General features: G+C 37.2%; 1 protein-coding gene and 1 pseudogene across 1 annotated transcript in view; both read left to right on the top strand.

Annotated features, from left to right (window-relative positions):
- Gpr158 (G protein-coupled receptor 158) overlaps positions 1-7,916 on the top strand; it is a 391,739-nt gene that overhangs the window by 208,458 nt on the left and 175,365 nt on the right. The window lies entirely within an intron of this gene.
- LOC110289275 overlaps positions 1-7,916 on the top strand; it is a 16,175-nt pseudogene that overhangs the window by 6,123 nt on the left and 2,136 nt on the right.

The following is a 7,916-nucleotide window of genomic DNA, read 5'->3' on the forward strand; positions in this document are numbered from 1 at the left end:
CTTTTTACCGGTTGGGACATCTTCTGGATATATGCCCAGGAGAGGTATTGCTGGATCCTCCGGTAGTACTATGTCCAATTTTCTGAGGAACCGCCTGACTGATTTCCAGAGTGGTTGTACAAGCTTGCAATCCCACCAACAATGGAGGAGTGTTCCTCTTTCTCCACATCCAAATTTAATTTTAAAATGGAGAAAAGATCTAAATAGACAGTTCTTCAGAAAAAGATGTATGGACACACAAAAAAGATGCTCCATAGTATTAGTTATTAGTAAAATGCAAATCAAGTCTGTAATACTCAGTAATATAGATAAAATATTTTAAAAATTCTATTAGTCCAGTGATGAGAATGTAGAGAAATTGAAAATTTCCCATTTATTTCAACTGCAGATTCAAAATGCTGTGCCTAAATTGGGAAGCATCTTAGTAATTCTTCCAAAATGTAAACCTTTGTACAATACAAGTCAAGTATTTTAGTCCTACCAATACATGTCTACATAGAAATGCAAATAAGTGTTCATGAAAGTGTCATCCACAATAGCTAAATGGTTAAAGCCACCCAGATGTCTATCGATTAATACAAAGAGATAGTTAAGTTTTGATATTCCCACATAATAGAATACCATTTGTCAATGAAAATGATTATATATTAATCCATGGAATGATATAAGTGAATCTTGGAGATGCTAAGTGGGAAAACAACTGTAAAAGATAGTACATTGCATGCTTCCATTTATCAGAAATGCTCAGAATACACCAATTCATTTGGCTCAGAAACAGGTTACTGTTTGCCAGGAGCTACGAGAAGAACAGAGAGTGACTGCTAATGAGACTAGTTCTTCTTTCTGATACAACATTCCAGAATTTTATATGCATTTATATATAACCTACCTTGAGAACCAGTGATAGGAAGATCCACCAACTCTTGTAGATTTACCTTAACTAGTCATTGATCTTTCATTACTATGCTTCAAGACCTTTGCAAGACTAGCAGTTAATGTATGTCTCCCACCTGTGGGTCCACATATGCCATTTAAATAGATGAAAAGAAGAGGGAGTTGGACAATCCAGTCACAGCTTTACATCACACACCCAAGCTGCATGCTTATTCACATGCTAATTGTATTAGTTAGGGTTTTACTGCTGTGAACAGACACTATGACCAAGGCAAGTCTTATAAAAAAACCCAACATTTAATTGGGGCTGGCTTACAGGTTCAGAGGTTCAGTCCATTATCATCAAGGTGGGAGCATGGCAGTATCCAGGCAGGCATGGCGCAGGAGGAGCTGAGAGTTCTATGTCTTCATCCAACTGCTTGTGGACGTTGTACATCGTGGTGCGGAGCCTAGTGCGCACCACGATGTACAACGTCCACAAGCAGAACTCTTGTAGATTTACCTTAACTAGTCATTGATCTTTCATTACTATGCTTCAAGACCTTTGCAAGACTAGCAGTTAATGTATGTCTCCCACCTGTGGGTCCACATATGCCATTTAAATAGATGAAAAGAAGAGGGAGTTGGACAATCCAGTCACAGCTTTACATCACACACCCAAGCTGCATGCTTATTCACATGCTAATTGTATTAGTTAGGGTTTTACTGCTGTGAACAGACACTATGACCAAGGCAAGTCTTATAAAAAAACCCAACATTTAATTGGGGCTGGCTTACAGGTTCAGAGGTTCAGTCCATTATCATCAAGGTGGGAGCATGGCAGTATCNAGGCAGGCATGGCGCAGGAGNAGCTGAGAGTTCTATGTCTTCATCCAAAGGCTGCTAGTGGAAGACTGACTTCCAGGCAACTAGGGTGAGGATCTTATACCCACACCCACAGTGACACACCCATTCCAACCAGGTCACACCTATTCCAACAAGGCCACACCTTCAGATGGTGCCACTCCCTGGTCCAAGGATATACAAACCATCACACTAATTAACTCAAAAACATTACTATTCATTTACTTCTACATGGCTTTTGTCTGAAAAGGGTTATTAAATGAACAATTAAACAAAACTAAGAGTTATTTGCTTACTTATATCATTTTTTATAAAAAGATTTATTTTAAATAATTTTCCTTCAAAATGGGAGCTATGAAACTCTCTTCTTGCTATCAATTTTTAAGAAGCCATTGAGGATATTCAGAACTCAACATATACTGTTTATAGTCTTCCTACTAGAGAAACAATGTAAGAGTTTATAATACATGAATAAATATGTTTGCTACTTCCCTAGTTTTCATTTGGAAAGAGATACTTTTTTCTTTTTTAAGAACTAGAATCATGTCTTACATTAGCATACTCAGACCTTGAGACTTTGTTAGTTGCCTAGGTTAGTACACCTGTGTAGAACATTTATATGTTTGTATTTTCTTGTGTTTGGGCCAATGGCATATGCACTTTCAGGAGTTGAATAGAGTATAACCAAGTTAAAGTTAGAGTAGAAATATTAGTGGAAGAAAATGGTGAAGGTAAAATAGGAAGCAGATTCTTTGAGGATAGGGTTATAGCCTCAGCCCATTGTTGAAAAGTTAGAGACTTCTGGCAATTTTCTATCGGCATTAATAACAGGTTAAAAATGTTACAGCAGGCCTCAAAGTATAAATCAACTATGAGCTATTCAAAAGTGCTGTCACTGAGCCTGGAATAAAATTTGTTCTGCGGATCATCACATAAAGAGGTCATAAGATTGAAAGAATGACTCCCACTTACACGGAGTAGAATGATATTATCCATGTCCTATCTGCTTATTTGCCTTGATTGTGTTAACGGTGAGTGCTTGAATACCCATCAGGCAAACAGACTACAGTGCCACAGTGTGTTCTAACACATTGTTCCTTAAAGTTTGGTTTATGTTAAACTTTTCCTCACTGTGATATAATACCTGACAGAACCAATTAAGGCAGAACAGTTTCAGATGATGCAGTCTACCATAGTGGGGCAGAGACCACAATGGTGGTATGTGTTGACATGATGCAGACCAGGAGACAGGGAGATATACAAGAACTAAGGTCAGGCATAATCTTCATAGCCCTGCCCCCATAACTCTATTCTATCATTTTCCTCTCTTAAAGAATTCAGAGCCTTCCAGTAGTCCTACAGGCTGAAAGCTGGGTGGTCCAAATGTAAGCCTGTGGGGGATACTTCTTATTCAAACCATAACAGCAATGATTATGGGGTATGAGGTCTACCAAGAGATAGGCACACTAAGAGAAACATATCTCTTAATCTATAGGAGCTATTCTTAGGCAGGGATGGGAATACCTGGTTACAGAGGTACCACCACTGTTTGTTCCCTGCTACTTCTCTTGTCAGCTTTAAAATCGTAGACTTGCATCATTTACTCCAGAATCCATGATACAACATGTCTTAAATGCCAGTAGTGTGTAGTGTATGTGCAATATTTTCTTTAGAGTCACTAGACATAGACCATCTTGGAACTTGTGGTTCTTTTATTTAAAGTGAACTACTTTTGTGAAGTAACACAGATCACCACATTGACCAGTCAAAATGCAGGAAAATGTTAGCTGTATCAATCCCAGTGCAAGCCAAACCACTGCAATGGTAATAGTTATGCTTTCAGCTGAAGCAAGAAGTATTCAAAGTAAGAGACCGGAGATGGTTCAGAGAGTGGACCAGACAGAAACTAGCCTGCCCTTCATTCTGGTTCTGAATACATTTATTTGAACAAGGTTAACCTAGACCAAAATCAAAACAAGGAAAGAACTGCTCTCTACAATTCTGTAGCAAATAACTAACAATCAGGGATCAACGACTATTTTAACATCTTATTCTTTTAAATGGCATAACTGAGAGTCTAGGCTATGCATGGGTGAGGCTTACAGGCTAGGATCCTAAAGAATTAATGAGATCTTACTGTTCAGAAACACTTGAGAAACAGTGTGTACATTTGGGCTTAAAGATTCAATATGTCAGTAAAGCATGGATATTTTGATACAAGTGAATTCTTCTAAGGCAATAGCAACATTGCAAGTGTTTTTAAAAGATCTTAGTTTAAATATTGATTTTCTTTTTACCAAATATTGGGACAAGTAACATATTTTCCTATTAGATATTCCACACAAAGTATGGTTGGTTACAGCTTAGGAATATCAAGTGTGTGTGTGTGTGTGTGTGTGTGTGTGTGTGTGTGTGTGTGTGTGTGTGTGATTTATTTCTGAATAGAGATTCCAGAGAAGAAGATACACTAGAAAGAAGGGTGGCTTCCACTAGACTTGCTCAGTGCTGATTTCAGCACAGTCTTATTTTAGTATAACAGATAAAGGAATAGAACATTTTAAAAAGTGAGTGTGCTCTGGTTGATGTTTTCCACATTCCTATAAAAGTATTTTTTAAAATTAGAAATTAATTGACAGAATTAACAATGATGCCACCTTTTAGTTTGGAAATAGAAGTGTTTTGATATAATATGCTTTTGACATTCTATCACCTATCTTTATAATATATTGAGAAATTGAGATATCACATTTTATTGCTACAAAATGTCTGAAATTTGATTGTTCTAACCACCCTAAGCAATTCAGTGGCATAAAATACCTTCACATTATAGGATGACTGTCACCACTATCCATTTTCTATCACTGTTGATAATTATATAAACAAGAATATTTGACTGAAAGTTGGTGTATCTTAAAAACTCATAGTATTTTCAGTAAATTATTAGAAATCTGCCTTAAAAATCACATATATATGTGTGTGTGTGTATATATATATACATATATACACATACACACAAAGGTTTCTAAATATATTCATACACACAGGTGTGCATGCATGCATGCACATATGCACACATGCACACACATCAATATATTTAGTATGTAGCTTCTAATCCTGTTAAAAAGACTAACTGTGGGTGAAATGTCCTACTGAAGCATTAGATCATCACACTCCCAACTGATAGTCACTGCTGCCCTGTCAATTTCTAGACAGCATGCTTCAGCACAGCCTAGTGCTTAGCCTTACCCCTTTCTCTTATTTTTCTCTCATAATTCTTCATTGCCTGCCTTTATTTTCTATCTTCCCAGTCGTCATTTATGTCCTGAACATCCACTGAGAGCTGCAGATTGCCTGTATTTGGAATACAGTAATGAACAAGACAAATGCGATCTTTATGCTTACGGAGTTTGTGTGGGGCTGGTGGTGAATGGAATGCAGAAGATCAAGGTGTAATGTGATAGAATTGCAGTGATGTAATTTGATAGTGAATGACTTGGAGCCATGGAATTCTTACAGCCCCTTTAAGTGAGATATTGTCCTCACTTCATGTCTGTATAAATCTAAGTATGCATGACTAAGAAGCTGATTAAAACTTGAGGAAGCTGGGATCTGTGCCCATTTGTTTAACTTTAGCTTACTCCATAGCTTTATTACACTGTAAACATGTATGCCATCACTCATATGTCTACAAAGCAGTTTGATTTAAATTTAAAAAATAATGCAACTACCCCTGGTCCCATTATACAAACCTAAATACATGAATTCTTTTAACTTATTCCATTCTGTCCCAGCAAAGCTTACATGTCCTATATAATTATATGTCAGTTCTGCTACATGCATAGCAATGAGCTAAACAAATCATGTCTTTCCTTGGTAAGAGCCATATTCCTTGGCTCAACTCATTTGTGTTCCTGCACACATTATAGTTTACCTTAAGAGAAATAGGGTAAAATCGATAGTTTGTACGTGTGTGTGTGGGGGGGGGAGGGGTAAGGTAAACATTATGAAAAAAGTAGAGCAAAAATAGCTTATTGGAAGGGATCTTTGTCTGTGTGTGCTTCTTAAGAAATATCATTTAAATATCCTCATACTCCATCTGGTGGCACAATACTAATTATGATTTATGAAGCTCAAGTGAAATGATTATAACATATTTCTATATGCCTTAAGAGATATATAAAATTCTTAGTGATTACCAAAGCTCCATTGTCAGGTTCTCTTGAGACATTTGAACTTACTAATGTTTCTTTATAAAGCCAATTGCTTATTAAATATGCTAAAAATAGCTTTTTAAAATTTAATGCACTAATATACCAAAGTGCTTGTTAGTTGAAATGTATTGTGAGAGATAAATCACTTGTATTATTTACAAATTCCTAGGAGCTTCTTCATTTTTAAGGCTTATCAAACATTTTGTAAATAAAAGACTAGAATTATAGAGCAATTCATTTGTATATTCCAAAATTAAAATTAGTTATGTCTTCATGAATATTTAGATAAGTTTGTAAAGATGTCCTATCTATGATATACTCACAATCAAGTAGAGAAAGAAATATTAGGAAATATTACATAATATATGCATACCCAGTGTGTGTGTGTGTTCAAATAATAACTGCTTTTTACAGGATTCTACTTGTAATTACATGTATCTGTGTGACAGTATGTGCATGGTAGTGAAGTTGCCTGAGGAAGCCAGAAGAGGGCATCAGATCCTCTAAAGCTGGAGTTGTGATCTGCCACTGTGGATTCTGGGATCGAACTCAGACTCTGCAAGAGCAATATGTGCTCTTCACTGCTAAACCATTTTTTGTTTTGTTTTTTTGTTTGTTTGTTTTTGTTTTTCGAGACAGGGTTTCTCTGTAAAGCCCTGGCTGTACTGAAACTCACTTTGTAGAGCAGGCTGGCCTCGAACTAAGAAATCTGCCTGCCTCTGCCTCCCAACTGCTGGGATTAAAGACATGTGCCACCATGCCTAGCTTAAACCAGTTTTTTTTTTTCCATGTAACACAATAACTCTTTAATTTAGCAACCTGTTTTTAAAAAATAAAACCCAATTTCTTCTTCTGTAATACAGAGATAACAATAAATGTAACTTTCTGTGGCTACCAGGGAGATCAAAAAGTAGGGGACATCCTTAAACTAATGACTAATGGATAAAAGAAAGTGCTTGGTAAATGCTAATAGGGATATTTTTCAGGATGCATTGTAGTATAAAAATACAAATGGTTAAGTCTACACTGGGTGAGTAAATGAACTTTGTGATCAGACCAAAAGCAGGTAATGAGATGGCCCACCTGGAAGATACTTAAAAACAAATGCATATTAAGAATTTAAAAGACGGTGCCCAGGTCCTGCCAGAGGAGAGCTGGTCTCTAGGGAGTTCTCTGATTCCTGGGCTTGGAAGTGAAATCACCATTTTCTCTCTGGTGGCTGTCAAAGGCAGGTCCAGCCAGGAGCACACAGGGCACAGGAATGGCAGAGCAGCTGGGACAGGGTCCTTCCGGTTGCCATCTGCACCCAGGAGCTAGGGCTGTTCCACAGCCCTCTGTGCAGGAGCCCTGAGAGGGGAGAACTGGTCTCCCAGAACTGCTGATATAGGCATACAGGACCACAGAGGGACAAGCTTCAGCCAGAGACAGCAAGACCAACTAACACTAGAGATAACCAGAAGACAAAAGGCAAGCACAAGAACCTTACCAACAGAAACCAAGGCTACATGGCATCATCAGAACTGAGCTCTCCCAAAACAGCAAGTCCTGTATATCCCAAGATACAGGAAAAACAAGACTTGGTTAAAATAACATCTCATGATGCTGATAGAGGACTTCAAGAAGGACATAAATAACTCCCTTAAAGAAATACAGGAGAACACAGGTAAACAGGTAAAAGCCCTTAAAGAGGAAACACAAAAATTTCCTTAAAGAATTACAGGAAAACACAACCAAACAGGTGAAGGAATTGAACAAAACCTTCCACAATCTAAAAATCAAAGTAGAAACAATAAAGAAATCAAAAAGGGAAACAACTCTGGAGATAGAAAACTTAGGAAAGAGATCAGGAGTCATAGATGCAAGCATCACCAAAAAAATCCACAAGAGATAGAAGAGGGAATCTCAGGTGCAGAAGATGCCATAGAAAACATTGACACAACAGTCAAAAAAAAAAAAAAAAAAAAAAAA

Source organism: Mus caroli, chromosome 2 (genome assembly GCF_900094665.2).
Source record: "Mus caroli chromosome 2, CAROLI_EIJ_v1.1, whole genome shotgun sequence".
Taxonomy (NCBI): Eukaryota; Metazoa; Chordata; class Mammalia; order Rodentia; family Muridae; genus Mus; species Mus caroli.